Here is a 20,990-nt window from a genome sequence, read left to right as displayed (position 1 = left end):
CCAACCAAGAAATATCCTGACCACCCGTTGCCGAAAGGAACACGGCAATATGCTGTAGCACAGTCAGAAGGGTGATTTCAAGCAGAGATTCAGGCAGGGTGGTCCGATCGACCACTCAGATTGTTTTCGTTCTAATATACAGGGTGTCCCAGCTAAATGCGAACATATTAAACAAAAAAAAAAATATATATATATATATATATATATATATATGTTGATCATACGGCTGGTCAGGTTGATTTTTGTATGCTGAAACGGCTTCATTCTCGTGGTCAACCGCCCTCCTAAGCTTCTAATCTATTTCTACGATGACCACCGACAGAGGAGGACCGAAGATGCCCATCAGGAAGTATCCTTTTTATGCTCCTGTTATAGCTGTACTCGGTGACTCACAAACTAAATATCTCCGTTTCCACTTCGACCCCAGATCCCGTACTGCCCCGACAATGTTCGTGTCCAAGAGCGGAGGCCGAATCGCAGACTTCGGAGAAGAGGTGGACCAGCTGCCCGCAAGTGTTCGTGTCGTGATGTTGCACTGTGGGACGAATGACATGCCGGACACCGATCCCGACATGGCCATCCGTCGCTATGTGCAACTCATCGACCACATTCGCTCTCGGGGAAACATCGAACTTGTGGTATGTACCCTCATCTTACCCAGATCCTACAACCGCCGTCGTCCTTATCTTGACAGGCGACGCGAATTCCAGTGCAATCCCCGGGCGTTTGCGTTCAACCAACGACTGATGACCCTGTGCCGAAGTGCCCGTGACCTGTATTTCCTGGACCATGGTTTCCACCGACAGCCCCCCACCAGAGTCCTTGCAGCTGACGGCCTCCATCCCAGTTTCGAAGGAGTCGCCCAGATCGCCCACCGACTGCAGTCCCTGGTACCCCGGTTGCTCCGCCGGCTACCCACACGTACAGCAAGTACTGGAACGCCGGACCCCGTATGGCCGACACTCCAGGAGGCTGCAGCTTCGACACAAAGAAGCACACGTGCCGAGAAATCGTCACGATCCAGGCAGCAGGATTGGCTAGCCGGTGAGTCAGTACCAATTCACTCCCCACAAATTGTCAGCAGTAGCACTGAGGCGTTCTTTAAACTCAGAAAAATCGCGGATAAAGTTGCACGCTACACCTCCCATCGTGATCCTTTGGCTACTTATCATGAAAACGACAGGATTCCGCGTGCACTAGAAATCCACAAAACATCAACCTTCCCTCTGAACCATGAACGCAATGTGCAATGGCTGTCCATTCTTAACAAAGCATCTTTAGACCTAACTAAAATTCTAATTTCTCACTGCCAAGATACCATCAAGTCTCTATCCGAAGACGCCGACGCCATTAACAGCACTACCCCGGTGTCATATTCTCATAGATCAGAGTTAGACAAATTCCTCCAAAAGAAAAACATCCACCTGAAGCTCAGAAAGCAAACGAAATTATTTAGAGATAAAATCGAGTGCCCTCCAACTCATAATACTTCCACAGATTCGGCACCCCCTAATCCCGAAGCCCGTAGCAATACTTCACAACTACGTCCAGATACCCCGTTAGACAACAACTTTGCCCCCGACATCCCCACACTAACCAAATGTAGCGTAGTGAATCTTTCTTCTCGTGACCTTACACCCGCGGAAATCTCTCTTCTGGAGAAGGGATTATCGTTTTGTCCCAATAACAGTAAAATCGATGAATATCAGCTACATCTGGATCTTGACAACTTTGCGCGGCGACTACGCCTTACGGAATACTTCTACGACAAACCGCAATCAAATCTAAATCCTTTCCGTATAAAATCCGATTTTACTCCCGACCCGAACCGAGATAAAAGTCTTGATATGTATATCAAAGCTGTTCAAAAAGATATTCTCAGTACATATGCAAACTCAACCAATCGGAAATTCCGGCACAATCTTACGAAAGCAGAACAGCAAAGCTTGTCCGCGCTAGAAAGCAACAAAGGTATCATCATCAAACAGGCTGATAAAGGAGGTGCCATAGTCGTAATGGATAAGCAAGCTTATGTGGCGGAAGGACTCCGTCAACTTAATTGTGGAGGCTTTTACAAACCTCTCGAATCCGACCCCACCAATGAAATTGCCGCAGATATATGTAAAACACTAAAACGGTTAAAGGCCACTAAGAAAATTGGCGATGCGCTCTACGAATACTTACTTCCTAAAGACCCTAAACCAGGACGATTTTACATGCTCCCTAAGATACATAAACCAGGCAATCCCGGAAGACCAATTGTGTCCAGTAATGGTACCGCTACAGAAAATATATCGTCCTTCGTCAATCACGTTCTTAAATCTATCCCCCCTAAATTACCTTCCTACGTCAAAGACAGCAACCATTTCCTTCAAACTGTATCGCAAGTAACCGTTCCCTCAAGCTGTCTCTTGGCAACGTTAGACGTCACGTCCCTTTACACTAATATTCCCCACGCAGATGGTACAGCAGCGGCCGTTTCAGCATACAAAAATCAACCTGACCAGCCGTATGATCCGACTGTCCTCGCCGAACTGCTAACACTTATTTTGATCTCCAATAACTTTGAATTTGATAACAAGCATTATCTGCAAGTTAACGGGACAGCTATGGGCACGAGAATGGCCCCCAACTATGCAAATATCTTCATGGCATCCCTGGAGGAAACATTTCTCGAATGTTCCGTATTGAAACCACTTGTGTACAAGAGATTTTTAGATGATATTCTTATCATATGGCCTCATTCTGAAAGCGACCTTCTCACGTTCATCAACCGGTTCAACCAAATTCACCCTAACATTCAATTTACCTCCCACTACTCCGCCTCCACTGTTACCTTCTTGGATGTGGAAGTCAAGTTACAAAACGGCAGTATCTCAACCAACTTATACCGGAAGCCTACGGATGCTCAGCAGTACTTATCGTTCCGCAGTTGCCATCCAAGACATACTAAGTTAGCCATACCTTATAGTCAGGCATTGCGCTACCGCAGAATATGCACTAACGATGCCGAACTAGACAACCATCTCCAACGACTAGAACAGACCTTCATTGATCGTGAATACCCGGACAAACTTGTGAAAGACGCTATAGCCAGGGCAAGATCCACAGATCGCCAACAATTGCTCCAAAGATCTCCTCGAACCAATGGAAACTCTGCAGTAAATCTCACTGTCACATTCAATGGCAGCGTTCCTAACATTAGCCGGATACTCAACCGCCACTACACAATTCTTTCACAATCTGATCGCATGAAGGAAATATTCTCACAGCCACCGCGCGTAAGTTATCGCCGGGCGCGGAACATCCAAGTCAGACTAGTAAATGCCAAAATTAACAAACTTCCAGAAAATAACATTGGCTGCCACCCTTGTAATGCAAGTAGATGCCAAATTTGTAAATCAATGCAAGCCGCTAACTCTGCAGAAAGTACCAATTCTAATTATCGGGTCAACATTAATGGCGACTTTAACTGTAATTCTTCTAATGTTGTCTATCTTCTTCAATGCAATGAATGCAACGCCCAATATATCGGACATACAGCGACGTCATTTAGAACGCGATTCAATAACCACAAACCTGACGTCGCGAAGAAACGTTATCTGCCAGTGTCGCGCCATTTCAGTAAACCAGGACACTCAATCACCAATATATCTATTTTCATCCTGCAGTCAGGCTTTCCTTCCCAACGGCTCAGGGAACAGCGCGAATCTTATCTCATTCATAAATTCCAGTGTCAGATAAACGAAGATCCAGGAATCCTTTCTACTATTCGCAACCTGCATTCCTAATCCAGCACAATACATACGCTCTTTTGTCTCTTTTTCAGGCTCGCTGGTATTTCCTCAAGGTCCTGCTGCACAGACCCGGCCATTCCCCTTTCACTTAGTCACCAACCTGTGTTAGTCATGACAAAAGCGCATGCGCTGCTCTCTTTCCCTTGTACATAACCCTCTCCCATATATAAAGCTTGTTCTTGTCACCAAACCCCAGTCCCGTCGAAGGCAGCGCTGACTGCCGAAACGTCGTCCCCTACCCCCTTTTGTGTTAATAAACTCCCCTTTGTGTTTTCCTGTAAGCTCCTTGTCGTCTTCTGATTTTTCCTGCTTATTTCATTCTCGTGGTCAACCGCCCTCCTAAGCCTCTAATCTACATATATATATATATATTTTAATATGTTCGCATTTAGCTGGGACACCCTGTATATTAGAACGAAAACAATGTGAGAGGTCGATCGGACCAACCTGCCTGAATCTCTGCTTGAAATCACCCTTCTGACTGTGCTACAGCATATTGCCGTGTTCCTTTCGGCAACGGGTGGTCAGGATATTTCTTGGTTGGACGACACGCGGACGGGCAACACAGATACAGCGTCAAACTTTTATTACGAAGATGACCCTACCAAGGTTGGCCCCCAATTCCTTCAAAAAAAGAAAAAAGTGACCTCATTCTCTCCAACGGCGAGAGACGTACTGCTCACATTGTATGGTGTCTCCTCTTGCGTTCGCCCAGCACATGTTTCACCAAATCCAACACTCTCTACCAGTCTGTCGTTGTTTCCGAAAGACGGATACTTACCCTGGCCGTGAATCCATCTAGGCCTACTTGGAGACAGGCGAAACAGGAGGAATAGTCCGTAGCACATATTGTTGACGAAGACTTCAAAACAAATCCCGTGGTGCTTATTAGCCTTCTGTGTTCTCAGCCAAACGTATGGAAATCTTGACGGCGTTTCGGCGTCAGACCCCTCTGGTCCCCGCTGCTGACATTTTGATGCGTTGTTCGGAATTTGCCGTGTAACACGGTTCGCCTGATAGACACCAACTGGAGCTCAAGTAATATCTGACGTCACGCGGTCCTCGGCTGCTCCCGAAATGCTTTGCGACAGCGCGGGCGCGCTCCGCGGGATATCGTGTCGGGCGGGCTCGTTATTGTCAAAAATATGTCCATCCGTACACCGTATCGACAAAATACTGGTGGCATCATAATTCTACGTAAAGTTTGCACCTTGTTTGGCCCTTTTCTTGCAGTCGCCAAGTTTCATTTCTGTTGTCTTTTAAAGCGTCCGAGGAAAACCCAGGAAAAAACACCGAGAGAGCGCAGCTGGCACCCGGCTTCGAACTCGGAACACCGCCCAGGCTGGGCGTGTAATGTCGTCGTCGTAGCTAGAGCACTGCACGGGCCGACTTTTCCGGGCCCGACCCGGCCCGGGCGCATCGAAAAATGGCCCGGCCCGACCCGACCCGACCTTCATATTTTTATGCGGCCCCGCGCGGCCCGGCCCGGTGACCCAGTGACTAGAGCCCAGCCCGGCCCGGCCCGGCGTCTAAGCAAATAGAGCCCGGCCCGGCCCGGCCCGGTGACCCGGCGAGTAGATCCCGGCCTAGTATTTCCAGCCACGACGTACGCGTTTCTGGCGATTATCAAACAAATTTATAAGTAAATTTATAAGGAGAGAAGACAAACATACAAGTGATGGCGGTTTGACACCGTAACCGCACGAGACCAAATTAAATCCAGAACGCACGGGGCGTTATCGTTACACTGTCAAGATTTTGCGGAGATAGAGCATGCTGTCGACAAACTGCTTCTCCCAGTCCCTATCCCTCTCACCAAGCTTTGCCAAAGTGATTGTGAAATATGTGAGGAGTGAGGAACAATGTAAAGTGGCTTGGAGAATGTTCTAGAGGGTCGAATCATATGCATAATGCAGTACCCTTTGCTTGTCTTTGCAAAATATGCACAGGAATGACGCAAGCGCATGATGATATGAACTAATGCATCTCCAATGTGTGGAATTAGTTGCGTGGCCCGGCCGGACCTGACTCTCGGGAACATATTTGTCGGCCCGGGCCCGGCCCGGCCCGCGGTGGTGGCGTATTTTAACGGCCCGGCCCGCGGTGGTGGCGTATTTTGTCGGCCCGGGCTCGGCCCGGCCCGGAGCACACAGCCAATAACAAGCCCAGCCCGGCCCGCGGGCCGGGTCGGGCCCGGGCCGGGTCGGGGGCCGGGGCCCGTGCAGTGCTCTAGTCGTAGCCACCAGGCCGCTATGGCTTCTTCTATTCTTTTCTTTCAAACGAAGAAACTTTATTTTCATTTATAATTTTACAATATTTACACTGTTCCCAGATTACACTGTTCCCAGGATTCACAATCATGCCTCCCGCTATCTGTTTCTGCTATCTGGAGGTGGTATGTTTCACGGCAGTTTTGCAGCCGTGCTCGAACACGTGATCGCCAAGCAGCAACCAATGAGTGTAGAGCTTCGGCGGCGACGTACCTCACCCCGAGAAGACCCGAAGGATTCGCTCGTAAATGCTTTCGCATTTAAAAATACAATCTTGCTCTACTCGTTTACTCTTATGCTGTCACACTTTAAGTACATTGTACACCTGTCTAAACTTCAAAGATGAACGACTGCCTGGTGTAAGCGCAGTCCTTCGACAAAACGACAAAGCTATCCGCCTCCTGGCAACACCAATATCGTTTGTCAGACGAGAGATAAGCGCTTACGGCGCGTAATCTTTCAACAGGTGTGGACGCTACCGTTTCGCTGCATTGTCTTGGACACTCCCGTGTGAGTACAAAGTTTCATTTAACACACCGTTTGAGTTGGGCGGTCGTCGCTTCAATTTACAAGATGTCATCGGTAAAGTATGTGAGCGAACTTTCTGGTGCAATGGATTGGCGCCCTGTCGAATTTCTTGACCTTCCTTCCAACAGGTCAGGCCTCATTCTGAAAGCGACCTTCTCACGTTCATCAACCGGTTCAACCAAATTCACCCTAACATTCAATTTACCTCCCACTACTCCGCCTCCACTGTTACCTTCTTGGATGTGGAAGTCAAGTTACAAAACGGCAGTATCTCAACCAACTTATACCGGAAGCCTACAGATGCTCAGCAGTACTTATCGTTCCGCAGTTGCCATCCAAGACATACTAAGTTAGCCATACCTTATAGTCAGGCATTGCGCTACCGCAGAATATGCACTAACGATGCCGAACTAGACAACCATCTCCAACGACTAGAACAAACCTTCATTGATCGTGAATACCCGGACAAACTTGTGAAAGACGCTATAGCCAGGGCAAGATCCACAGATCGCCAACAATTGCTCCAAAGATCTCCTCGAACCAATGGAAACGCTGCAGTAAATCTCACTGTCACATTCAATGGCAGCGTTCCTAACATTAGCCGGATACTCAACCGCCACTACACAATTCTTTCACAATCTGATCGCATGAAGGAAATATTCTCACAGCCACCGCGCGTAAGTTATCGCCGGGCGCGGAACATCCAAGACAGACTAGTAAATGCCAAAATTAACAAACTTCCAGAAAATAACATTGGCTGTCACCCTTGTAATGCAAGTAGATGCCAAATTTGTAAATCAATGCAAGCCGTTAACTCTGCAGAAAGTACCAATTCTAATTATCGGGTCAACATTAATGGCGACTATAACTGTAATTCTTCTAATGTTGTCTATCTTCTTCAATGCAATGAATGCAACGCCCAATATATCGGACAGACAGCGACGTCATTTAGAACGCGATTCAATAACCACAAATCTGACGTCGCGAAGAAACCTAATCTGCCAGTGTCGCGCCATTTCAGTAAACCAGGACACTCAATCACCAATATATCTATTTTCATCCTGCAGTCAGGCTTTCCTTCCCAACGGCTCAGGGAACAGCGCGAATCTTATCTCATTCATAAATTCCAGCGTCAGATGAAGGAAGATCCAGGAATCCTTTCTACTATTCGCAACCTGCATTACTAATCCAGCACAATACATACGCTCTTTTGTCTCTTTTTCAGGCTCGCTGGTATTTCCTCAAGGTCCTGCTGCACAGACCCGGCCATTCCCCCTTTCACTTAGTCACCAACCTGTGTTAGTCATGACAAAAGCGCATGCGCTGCTCTCTTTCCCTTGTACATAACCCTCTCCCATATATAAAGCTTGTTCTTGTCACCAAACCCCAGTCCCGTCGAAGGCAGCCCTGACTGCCGAAACGTCGTCCCCTATCCCCATATGTGTTAATAAACTCCCCTTTGTGTTTTCCTGTAAGCTCTTTGTCGTCTTCTGATTTTTCCTGCTTATATATATATGTATATATATATATATATATCACTTTTTCCAAGATGATATCAATTGCATTATAGCATAGGCTGAAGGGCACTCCTTAGGAGGGCATTAGCAAACTCCTAAAGCGATGTCTTAATTAACTTTTTAACTTAATTAACTTAATTTGCTTTTTAATTATAAGAGCTACGAAGTTGTCCCAATGAGAACATCTGGTTCCTTTGGTTACCTGATACCGGAGCCGTTTTCAGAAAAAAAATCATTCGATAGATCGTCCGCAAAAAAGTCGTGAAGGAACACCTTTTTTTTTCTTTATTTTGTTCATTGGGCATCTTCGGAGACGCGTATTTCCTTCACCCCCCAATGTGTGATGAATGAGCACACTATCGCCTCTTGCGTCCTGGAAAAAGATTAAAAGAAAACAGAAAATGCAACCCAAGGTAAGGGCAGTTCCGATAGAATCACCCGATACATTCGTGCACTCATGCCCCCCTGCTGCCCATGTGCCGCTTGCGTCTTTTTTCTTTTCTGTTTCTGTTTTTTACAAGGAATAACAAGTCTTCTGCCTGGCTGACCTTTCCCTTTTGCTTGCCTCTTCTTTTCTTTTTTTTTCTTTCGTAATAAACATATATCCCCCCCCCCCCCATCCGATACATTTGTTTTTCTTTTGTTTCCGCAAGTTAAGGCTCATCTTCGACGCATAAGGCGGCATGGTGCTTCTTCACCCTCTCACATTGGGGGTGAAGTAAAGACGCGTCTCCGAACATGCGCAATGAACAAAATAAAGAAAAAATTGTGTTCCTTCACGAATTTTTTGCGAACGATCTATCGAACGGTTTCGTGTTCTGAAAACGGCTCCGGCATCAGGTGACCAAAGGGACCAGATGTTCTCATTGGGACAACTTCGTAGCTTTTATAATTAAAAAGTTAATTATTGAAAGTTAATTAAGACATTGCCTTAGGAGTTTGCTAATGCCCTCCTAAGGTTCAGCCTATGCTATAATGCAATTAATTTCACCTCGGAAAAAGTGATATATACATATATATATATATATTTAAATATGTTCGCACTTAGCTGGGGCACCCTGCATATTGAAGGCAAGGGGTGTAGTTCCGTATCGGGACCACTCGTTTTCAAAAATTAGTGAAAGCGTTTGTATATTTATTTATTTTGGAGATTTAGTTTGGATAAATATTGCATAGAAGTGAAAGAATGTAAGAATCTAAAAATGTAAGAAAATTCTGTGCACTAGAACTTTTTTATATGCATTTCAACATCCACATCTGATGCACTTCTAGCGCAGGAGAAACACAGGAATGCTAAGCCTAACCCCCTTTTCCCTTTTATCTTTCCTTTTTTTTTCTGCTGATAAATTCCTCCCCCCCCCCCTAGGTAAGCCTAACGGATTCGAAACTTACCGTCTTGCAAAAAGGTCGTTGAGTTGGGCTAAATCACCTCACTTTAGTGAGGTTGGGTCAGCTAGAAACAACAACAACAGATTGGGGGAGCGCCCCCCCCCCCCCCAGGCACGCACTAGGCGGCGCGGGCATGAGACTGTGCCGCCGGTTAGATCAGAAGGTCCTCAGTAAACATGGCGGATCGCCTTCCAGAAACGGGGGATAAAATTTCAGTTTATACGTTTCACGCAATATACGAGCGGCATTACTGTTTAATTTCGTTCGTAATTAGTTCCTCTTTTACGTAAAACCGTTTGATTCTTGTTTTTATTGTTTTTTCTTTTTAAGAAACCAGTGTCCCGATACGGAACTACATCGAAGGAAAGTGCTTACGAAGTACATTGGCGGAGGAAATAGCTGAAAATACTTGATACTTGTATTCTTTTTTTTTTTCTATAATTTTCGAGACTGACCATTTCGAGCGCTGCGCTTCCTCGCAATTTTCATCCCTCGTATCTTCCTAACCATTGTGGCCATGTGCCATTTTTTCCCACTCTTATTGCCTATGTGCTGCAGTGCTGTTTGCTGTATCTTTGAAGTTCTAGGTTCTGCAGGCGTCCAGATAAAAAAATCGCAAAGTTGCCCCATTTGGACGCGTAACTGTTTTTCTACAAACACCAGAAGGTTAACATGGGTGACATCGTTCTGTTCACCTTTAAATGCTCTTTCCACTCATATAAAAGGGATTGTTGGAAAATCTCGGACATGCTTCCTAACGCGCGTTTTGTGAGGTGTCGTAAGGTACGCGCAACTTCGGTAGCGTACTTTTCATATTCGCCCACTCGTGACGTGGTTCATATTCCTCACACATGTCATTCATAACAAGCTCACACAGTGTAGTGAAAAAAAAAAAGAAAGAACTCCAGAAATGTCTGAAGTTCATTTTCGTGCTTTCCGCGCACACCTGCCGTGGCGGTTCGTGACGGGCGCAGCAAGGGCGGACAGTGGAGTTTCCTCCCTTCGATGGCTTCATATTACATTTGAGATAGTTAAGTTCTGATTTATAAGGGTTATTACGAAACAAAGTTGGAATATCTATATACAAAAACAGGAGTTACGCTCCGTAGGTCGGCATAAGCGCAAAACACAAATTGAAAGCACGTACGGACCCTAATTGATGACAAACAGAAATGGGACAAAGTTTAACAGTGGAATGATACTTTCCCCCATGCGTTCTTCCCCTTCACTCGTTCTCTTCAGGCTCCAGAAGATAGAAGACGCCGGTAGCCATCTTTGGAAAGGGCTACCGAAAAAGTAGGGCTGCAGGCAGAATGGAGCAGAACAAGGTCAACTAATAATTGGAAAGAATTACAAAAAGATCCTACACTATAAGAAGCCACATTTAAACGTGGCTTTCTTGTGACTTATCGATTTTTTTACTATGGTAGTTCCACTCTACCAAGTTGGCTGTGCTGTTGTACCACCTGACGTCATTTGTTGGCAAACAGGGATAGGTCTCTACCGATGCCAAAAAGGACTTATAGGTAATAACTCTTGAAGTTGCATCCTCGTTGTATTAGGAAAACGCTTATGCATGATGTTGCTGTCCAGGTTGGCCGTGTTTATGTATTTCTTCTACCCATCACCTCTTTCGCCAGTGCCGGTTAGCTATATTGAGTACAAGCAAATGAATACCAAAGGAAACTGCTTTCTTTTAATCCTGCGTTCTGCTTGTGTTCTCACACTGTTGTCCTACTTTTAATTAATTTACAATTTACTCATTACTTACATCTTTAGCTACTGTACTTGAAGTGATGTTTAATGGAATGCCCTTTAGTGAAGTGTGCTTGGAAGAGCCAACCGCATAAAATATGTCTCGTTCACCTGGGGTTAAAATGCCTTCCACTAACACTGGGGATAAAAAAGGAAGAAGTTCCGCCTTCAGTAAGAGATAAGATTACACTCGCGTCGGCGATAATTGTGTCAAGTGTTGATAAGCGATAGCTACAGGAGCGCCTGATTTCTTAATTTTTGAATGGTTTGCTGAAGAAATAATTTAGGTGGTCGAAATTAACCGCAATCCTACTTAAATGTTTGTCAGTCAGTGCTTCGTCTGTTTTGTCTCTCTGTGTCCCCTGCACCGGGGTTTTATCGCTTTTAGGATCCTACTCTGCGGCACATGCAACGTATAGCTACACAAACAGACTGACTCACCGTACGTGTAAATCTACTCCCAATTAGTATTACAAGGCAGCACGCGGTGCTCTCACGGCACTCTCTGCACTCGCGGAGTTTTTTATGGCGGATACAATAAAGAGTTTTAGGAGCACGGAGAAGTTTTGCGATACCGCGTCCGAAAACATAAGCCAATCGCCCGATTCCTTTGAAGTGGCTGACGCCATGTTGTTGATACGGACTGGCAGCGATATGGAGTCGGAACAGGAGAGCCCTTGCGATATCTAAAACTCACGGAGGCAATATTCACGCGTTTCTCGTCAGACATGCACACTAATTTTCATGTTTCACCCTTTTCTTCATGCAAATAACAGTGCAATTGTTTTCATAGCTTTCACGCTCATGCGTACTGCGTGTGCGTCACATCCGAACAGGTGTCCGCGCAAGTAGTTGGGCCCCAAGGAGATTGCTTGCATGGATACTGCGTGTATGTCCAAGAATTGCAGGATATTCCATGCACCTATCGAAATCGAAGGATGTTTGGAGCACGCCATGAAGGAGCGTTTACCAAGACCGCCCACGCATTTCACGGCCGTGCGTCGCGTACAAAGGGCTTACTTCTCGTGTTTGAAGATGAATCAACATGCAAAGTACATAACCACCAACCAAAGTGCATCTTATTACCTTGTAGCAGCCCGCATCGCCATCGTTAAGCCGCGCCCTGCACGCTGCACGTTTTTTCCACTTTCGTTTTTTGTGGCAACCGCCACTGGAATAAACCCTCAGTTCTTTCCCGCAAATTGTGGTGTGAACACCTTGTTTACTTCGCTCCACAATTTCTGGGAAAGAACTGAGGGTTTATTCCAGTGGCGGTTGCCACAAAAAACGAAAGGGCGAAGTCGTTGAAGTCGTGGACGGGCGCTGGAGTCGTCTGGGGTGCCGCAACCGGCACGGGAGCGAGAGCTCGTATGGTCCCAGGAAGTGAGGCTGCGTTAGCTGTGTTGACTGCCGAGACGCCGGCTGAAGCGTGCCGTGGCGTCGGCTGCCGCGACTGCCGAAACCAGCAGGGGAGCACGTTGCTCAGTTGTCGCGGCCGGCAGCGGATGCGAGTCGAGATGTGGAAATGAAGCGGTGCGTCGTCAGTGTGCCGGAAGCCATAAACAGCGCAGGTCGGTCCCTGGAAGCCGTGAAGCGATGGTCGATGGGCGGATGCGATGAACAGCGAGCGGTCGGGTCGTTGGGTAGTTGCGGGTCGGTCTATCGGGTCGGTCTATCGGGTCGGTAGCGTGGACGGAAGCGGGACGGGAGCAGTCGGCGTGTTGATCGAGAGGCAGGCAGCGGTCGTGATGTCGTCGTGATGAGTCTAGTAATGGTGGGGGCTTCCAGGGAGAGCGTGCCGTGGTAGTGCTTGTAGTCGATGGTGTTGTCAGAAATTTGGGATGGTCAAGGGCCTAATTGCGCCGAACGTGGTGTTCATAGTTCGGGTCACCAAATGCAGAGGACGATTGTATTCCTCTACATGAGCCCCGACCGGCGATGATGGTATGCCACGGAGAGGCGATGACGGTGGCCTATCTCCATGGCCGCGCCGGTGGAACTAAGGCAGGTGCTCCAGGCGCGTGGCCATCTTCGTCGTTGTCCACGGCCCGCTACAACCTTTCCACATCATTTATTACATCCCCAAACGAGGAAGTCCCATCCTCATTCTCTATTCGGCCCCTCTATCAACCTTCTCTACAAAATGGGAGCCGCATGGAAGCTCTTGACGCATTGTTTTGGAAAGAAAAATGATGAGAGAGACGACAGATGAAAAAAAAATGGCGACTTAAACAAGAAATATATGAAGCAAAAGCAGTGACTGTGAGCAGATTCCTTGGGCATAAGCGTCTTATAGCAGCCAAATGGCTCGCCAGTTGTAGATGCTAAATTATCGCGCCAGAACATGTACCTGCGAGAGGAAGCTACCTCAAGGATTTTTTAAAGGAAGATGGTGGTGGTGGTGATGTTGAAAGGGCTTGCCGTTGTTGGTCTCACGTATGTGGGCAACGTCACGACTGACGCCCTGGGGAAATGTGCGTCCTGGGCCGACTTCTAGGGGAACTGTGCCGACATATGTCTGAAAGCGTCTGAGGAAAACCCAGGAAAAACCCCAGACAGCACAGCCGGCACCGGAGGAAGAGCTGACTATCATTACACAAAATGGCCCAATCATATTCACTCCAGGCCGCTCTATCCGTGTCATACTGAATAGCTTCTTTAAAAGACATGAAATCGATGCACAGATGCTATTCCAAAACAATATCTATACGTTATTGGTCCCACGTCTCTTTGTTATCCCGGAGCAACTCAAGAGGCTCCTCAAATTAAACACCAGTAAATTGATAGAAAGTACAACAAAATACATTGGAGATCCATTGCATTCAGTTTTGGTGGTGTTATAGAAGAAGTAATAGTTGCATCGGAGGAAGTCGCAGTTCCATCAAATTATTACGAGAGACACCATGTTCGTTTCTACAAGCTATCAGAGACGTGCTAAGTAGCAATGATATACTGATGTACAATGAAGGTACGCGACTACTTATTTTCAGTCCCACTGGTGGGGTAACTATAAATGTTTCTGAATATTATATTGAATATTAACAAATGTATCTTAAAGAAGTGCCAGACATCCATTATGGATCGGGACTTGGTGATCTTGTACCATACAAAGGGCCTCTGTAGCGGGATTAGCAATCCGACAATGGTCGCTTTTCACATGCAGAAACCGGGATGAGTGGGGTGGACGATGTTTTTCCAATCGTAAACGGGATCGATGTCCAAGCAGGGTTAGAAGTTGGACACTGATCGCATTCCGAAAAGACATGGTCAGTGGGGCTTCCAACAGTGAACGGGTTTGGAGGTGTGGTTGTGAGAAAGGGAAATCGGCGTCCAAGCGGGGTTAAAAGTCGGACAATGATCGCATTCCAAAAAACAGGTGGCCAGTGTGGTTTCCAAGAGTAAACAGGGTTAGAGGTGTGGTTGTTAGAAAGGGGGATCGGGGCCCAAGCGGGGTTAGCAATCGGACAATGGACACTTTTCACATAATCCTGCTGGAAATAGTCCAATTCGAGATAGCCCAGAAATCTCATTCGGTTTAAGTGGACATCGCATTCACAATTCTCATTGAAGGTGACAAAAATTTCCCATTCCCAGTCGACAATTTTGGACAAATACCATATTGAAATGAACGGGAATTTAGTGGGTTTCAATGAGAAATCACTGAAAATGTCAATGGGAATGAAGTGGAACCACGCTCAATCACACCCATTGGAGATCAGTCTAGTTTCACAATTGGCCAATGTGCCGCAGCAAGGATTTCCCCATTAAAGTCACCCTGAAATTCTCATTGTCGATGCACCTTTTAAATGTACAGTAACGTTCGATTTTGCTGCATCAAATGAGCAGAAAGCATGCTTTTGCTGTAAAAAGGAGCTACACTAGATGCCGTTTCTGCGTGAATATGTATATTTATTATTACATTATTATTACCTACATTTTACATCTATAACAATAGAGTAGATATTGTTACGACGACGACGACGGTGTCGGCAGGGACGGGCGCGTGTCACGCACTGTCATTCTCATTCTGTCCATTAGACCATTGCCATCACCACGCTGTGCTGCCCGTATCATTTGGTGGAGGTGCGGGGCACTTCTTCGAAGCGCTGTTGTTCTGGCCATCAACGCCCCATAGCCCCGACCCTAGGACCACAAGAGACGACGACGACCGGAGACGACAATGAGTAAGCCCTGAAGATGCCCCCAGCCCCGAAGACGCCCAACGACGCCCGCGACGACAGCGCTCAGTGGAGGATACCCTCGGCCCCGACCCTGTGGAGGCAGCACAGCGTCATTCCACCGTCGTCCCATCGTCGCCCACCCGTCCATCCTTCGAACGTCACCGCATCGAGCCATTCCCATCACCGACCACACCGTCGCCGACCATCGACCACATCACCTATTGTGACCCCGGCAGCATGGCATTCTTCATCTGTCGTGTCCCGGAGGGCACGCCTCGGGGAGAGGGGCAATGTTACGACGACGACGACGGTGTCGGCAGGGACGGGCGCGAGCCACGCGGTCATTCTCATTCTGTCCATTAGACCATTGCCATCACCACGCTGTGCTGCCCGTATCAATATGAAAACATTACAAGTGGCAGATACAAAGGTGGAAGTTATTTCAGATGCTTTGTATAAGTGTGAATATTCACCAATCAGTTAAAAATCGCTAGCAAGACATAGTAAGAGCAGAAACTTGATTCAGCACTTACATGTTTTGAAAGCATACGGTCCATCGTCAACACACAACATAAATCCATAGGGATGTATACCAGATGCCCGAACAATGCCGACGAAAAAAAAAATCTTGAAGCACTGAATGCCACGGTGATCAGGCTCTTCTGTGTTTTGTAGGTGATTTGCGATGTCCCGTCCAGCTTGCCTTTCTTGCGTGAAAATTAACGCCGTCCAACTTCGGTAAGATTCCGTTTTGACCACCTGCTGACAAATGCCGACGCCCCGATGCCAGCCGCGTCGTACGAGCATAACCTTCAAGAAATACAATTTCAAAAGATACTGGAACAGCAGCATGTCAGTGTGGGTGGGCGTCAAAATATATTACATACCGTTGCACACAGCGCGGGTGGTAAAAGTCTGACTGCACATCTTGCTCTCCTCCCATCAGCGCTGGTAATGCCTACGAGCAGGGTAAAAACATGACACGCCGTACAAAGAACAGGAATGCTTGACACATCGACTACATACTTTAGAAACTGATAAAACATCAAATGTAGCCCGAATGACGCCAACTGCTTGTGAGCCACAGCCAGGCACAGCGTACGTTCGAACACTTCGGCATTTCGCAACAGACTAATCCGTTGGAGAGTGGGCAAAATGCTTTCACTTACATGCACTAGAATGTTGTACTGAATGCAGAAACAATAGCTTAAAGGGACTATGAAATGATTTTTTCCTCATTTCCATCAGAAAGAAAACATTTTTCTGCGTCTAGAACCAAAATTTTACCTTCGTCATGCGAGGAGTATTCTCGGGAGCGAATTTGAACGGAGCGGCGAAAGGAGCTTCGCGCCGTGGCGAACTGCCGCGCGGAGACACAGGGAACAACTTGACGGGATCACGGCTGGGTCCGCGACACGTCACGGTTACGTGTCGTGGTCCCGCCGAGAGCATGAGCCGTAGGATCCCGCGTATGCGTTCATCGCGAGTGGAAATCTTGATGACGCCAGCTTCCGCGCGATGGTCGGAGTCTATCGTATAGTCGCATCCTGTGGTTTTCGCCGACATGCCAATACGATGTTGGATGGTTGGTTGCCCCATTTCACGTCAATATTGGCCTGGCATCCAATGTCATATGCTTCCCAGTGACGAGACGGACAGCTTTTGATGCCACAAAGCAATCGGACGGCCGGAATGGAAAGACGGTGCGGTGCTATCGATTGCTCGTGTTTGTAGCGAACATTTAGATTACGAAGGGGACGCTGAATCTCTTCAACGTACTGGTTACCGGGCTCAGTGTCGTTTGAATCAAGCTGTAGAGCCATCACAATACCTGTCCACACCGGGAAAAGAACATCCACCTAAACGGCGCAGAAGTGTGCGTACTTTTCATTATTGGAGCTAACGAAGATCTCTCAGTCCGTGTGGTTCAAATGCTATCAGAGATTTCAGGATTGTGTAAATGGGTTAGTTCTCATCTGCGTGACTTGGAACCTTGCGGCCGCTTACGGCACACAAGGGGGAGAGAGGTAGTAAAAAAAAAGGACAAAATAGAAGTTCCTGAGTCTATAGTCACGAAACTCAGGTGGTGCACTGTTGATAAAAATAGATTTCGTTTAGCATGATCTTAAAAACCATAATTCAACAGAATACTTATGTAACATATTGAACATATATATCCGTTCTTTTCTCTTCACTCATCTGCTTTCATGTTTACAGGTAACTTCCTGAGCGGAGCCTGAAACCCCTGAGGTGAGACGGCATGATCACTCCAACCCACTATTCAGAGCAGACAAATGCTGTGCAGCCTCCTTCCGGATTTCTCTTTGCAGCATTGTCTTGCCTACCGTTCGGGCTCTGTATATTGTTCACAAGTTTTTTTTCTTATTTGATTTCAGTTTACTTGATCGCCCTGCTGGAAATACTCCAATTGAAAATAGACCAGAAATCTCATTCGGTTTAAGTGGATATCACATCCACAATTCTCATGGAAGGTGACCAAAATTTCTCATTCCGAATTGACAGTCTTGGACAAATACCATATTGAAAACAACACGAATTTAGTGGGTTTTAATAAGAAATCATTGTAAATGTCAATAGGAACGAAGTGGAACAGCGCTCGGTCGCACCCATTGGAGGCCAGCCTAGTTTCCCATTGGCCAAATGTCAACAGCAAGGATTTCCCCATTAAAGTCACATTGAAATTCACAACAATAAGTAGATGTGAAAATATTGCAAGTGGCAGATACAAACGTGCAAGTTATTTGTGACGTTTTCTATATGACTGAATATTCACCAAGCGGTTAAAAATCACTAGCAGGACATAGTAAACACAAAGAATAGAAACCTAAATGAGCACTTAGGACACCTTTCCATCATCATCACTTTCTCATCCCTTCCACAAGCGCAATGGGGTAGTGTACCGCGTTAACAGCGGAGAATGACCCACCACATCATCGTTCCATTTATGTGTGCGTGTGTGTCTACATGTTGTGAAAGCATTCTGTCCATCATCAACACACGCAACATAAACCCACAATGAGTAAGTTCATAGAGATGTATCTCCATGTCCGAACAGTGCCGACGAAAAAAAAAAGCTCGATGGCATAACGTTCTTCTGTGTTTCGTAGGAGATTTCTAATGCCCCGTCCAGCCTGCCTTTCTTGCGTGAAAATGAAGGCCATATCCAGCTTCGTTGAGATTCCGTTTTGACCACCTGCTGACAAATGCCGTCGCCCCTATGCCAGCCTCGTCGAGGGTACGAGGGTAACCTTCAAGTAATACCATCTCGAAAGATAATGTAAAAGGTGCTGAAACAGTAGCATGTCAACGTAAGTGAGCGTCAAAATATATTTCATACCGTTGCACACAGCGCGGGTGGCAACACATTGACTGCACGATCCTCCCATCAACGGCCGTAGTGCCTGCGAGCAGGGGTAAAAACATGCAAAGCGGCGTTGAAAAAACTGGAATGCTTGACAAATCGACTACCTTAAATAATAATCCTCGATGATAAAATCCTCGAAATCAAGCACTGATAACGCCAACTACTTGTGAGCGACCACACACATCCTAACGCTCCAACATTTCGTGAGAGACTGATTAATCCGTTGGTGGTGGTCCCGGCGCTTCCTGAGAACGCGTCCACATATATCCACTGAATCTTGTACGGAATGCTTTAACAATAGCTTACAGTAAGGGGTGTAATACAAAGGTACCACGGCATATGTACTTTTGAGGATAATATGTTCACAAACATTTGAAATAACGCGAACTATTTTCAAGTCACACGGGCCACTATGTGGTGCGGCACAGAAATGTAATACAACGCGCCCTCTTGGCGACATCGCGGCCGGCGGTCTGCTCGCCTCCTCAGTTGATTTGTTCGGAATAAATTTTAATTTCAAATTTTCATTCAAATTTCACTTGCAATATTTTCTATACGATTCGTGTTCTGGAGTTTCATTTGTTCGAATTTGGTCAAATTAGTTCATCGTCGACACGAACGTACAGCGTTCTTCATATTCATATATTATTACTTAATTTGAGAGTGATGATGTACCGTTGGTCATCATTACACTCGTTCCTTCAACAACTGACGTCTCAATTATTGTAGTGGCGGCAATGCAACATGTTGGATCCCATTAAATCAACTGGAAAGAAGATTTCATTGATACACATTAGGCTAGTTCCTCATTCCTTCTATTGGCGCAGTCTGTAATACACAACATGTCGGATCTCATTAAATCAATTGGAAATCAGCGTTTTTCGTTGACGCAGAGACTAACATTTCAATTTTTATATTTTAAAAATCAATCAATCAATCATCGTTGACGCCCACTAAACCAATTCGTTGAATTGGTTCCTTACTTCGTTGATGTGGTCTTCGCCACACAACACGGCGGAGCCCGGTTTCGCGAAGACAGCTTCCCTGCTTGACTTCCAATTCAGTCAATGAGAAAGAGTCGGCTTTCACATGTTGAACGAATTAGCAGTCTCATTAAAATTTCGTGAAGAAATGAATGAGATCGTGCCTACTATTTCCAGCAGGGCATGTGCACAAATATGATACTGAGAGGGACAGGTTCTTGTTTACACCTGAATAAGCTAGGATGCTTTTAAGAGGTGCAGACTTTTGTTCCTTATTCTATAATCATTACTCTGGTGGATTACATCCATTTGCATTAACCGGAACTGGAGTTGCATACTGTGTCATTCATTTTCTTCTCCCAAACCTGGGCGGCCCATGCTGGGCAGGATGGGCAGCTGAAGTCTTTTACCAGGGTAACATGCAGGAACAACTTCAGCAAGTGCTCTGCTGTTCACCTCTAAAATAAAGAAACCTATGTTTGATGCACTATGTCCTCAAAAGATTTTGTTCCTGCTACAACTCTGCGCTTTGTTTTACGTTACCAAAAATAATCTTACCAGCCATTACCATATCAGTGGTGTATACTGCTGTGTTCAACCAGTTCAACTTGCTCTGGGCATCGTGTAAACCCCGTGCAGCTACTTCAGCCCTTGTTTGCTGGTAATATTGGTGCCAATACAGTTGTTAAATGAGCTGTGTGACAGTGTAAAATAGAATACATCCTGTGTTTGCATATGCATAAAAATTATGCATGTGTAGCATATAATGTGCATATGTAGATGTTTCAGTTATTAGCTCTTATGTATTTTAGTTATCGTTGGTCAGACAAAGTGTTTCGTCAGTACCGTTACCTTGGTACCAATATCGTTACCTTGGTGGTATCGTTATCACCTTCGACAGGATTTTTCGAACGGCTGGAGTTACTCTTCGCTGCAAGAATGCCGTCGTGGAAATTCGTTCGGATGATGTCAGGGAGTTCTTGTACGAACCCACGATGCAGCACCTTTCCTGCATTTCAGGTTTCATAAATGAAATAACGGGGAAACGAAATGTGAAAAGCGTTTATATGTATATAAAAAAGCGCAACCCACCACGATTCGAACCCGGGAGCGCGAATGCTGCATTTGCCCACAATACCAGCAGGCCAACAAGGCAACAGGCAAACCCTGAGGTATTAAGTTTAA

General features: G+C 46.2%; 1 protein-coding gene across 4 annotated transcripts in view; it reads right to left on the bottom strand.

Annotated features, from left to right (window-relative positions):
* Positions 1 to 20,990, bottom strand: part of LOC135391666 (uncharacterized) — a 110,251-nt gene that overhangs the window by 76,749 nt on the left and 12,512 nt on the right. For 2 of the 4 annotated variants that reach the window (XR_010422072.1, XR_010422074.1), the window contains 2 exons: positions 16,325 to 20,814; positions 15,170 to 16,247 (listed from right to left, as the gene is read on the bottom strand). The exons of 1 other annotated variant lie outside the window; for it this stretch is intronic. The gene's annotated coding sequence lies outside the window, so the exon portion shown is untranslated. Of the gene's footprint in view, positions 1 to 15,169; positions 16,248 to 16,324; positions 20,815 to 20,990 lie in introns of those variants that run through there. One more of the 4 variants, XR_010422073.1, reaches the window with a different exon arrangement.

This window comes from Ornithodoros turicata, chromosome 4, assembly GCF_037126465.1.
Source record: "Ornithodoros turicata isolate Travis chromosome 4, ASM3712646v1, whole genome shotgun sequence".
Lineage (NCBI taxonomy): Eukaryota > Metazoa > Arthropoda > Arachnida > Ixodida > Argasidae > Ornithodoros > Ornithodoros turicata.
This window is presented reverse-complemented; position numbering and strand designations above follow the sequence as displayed.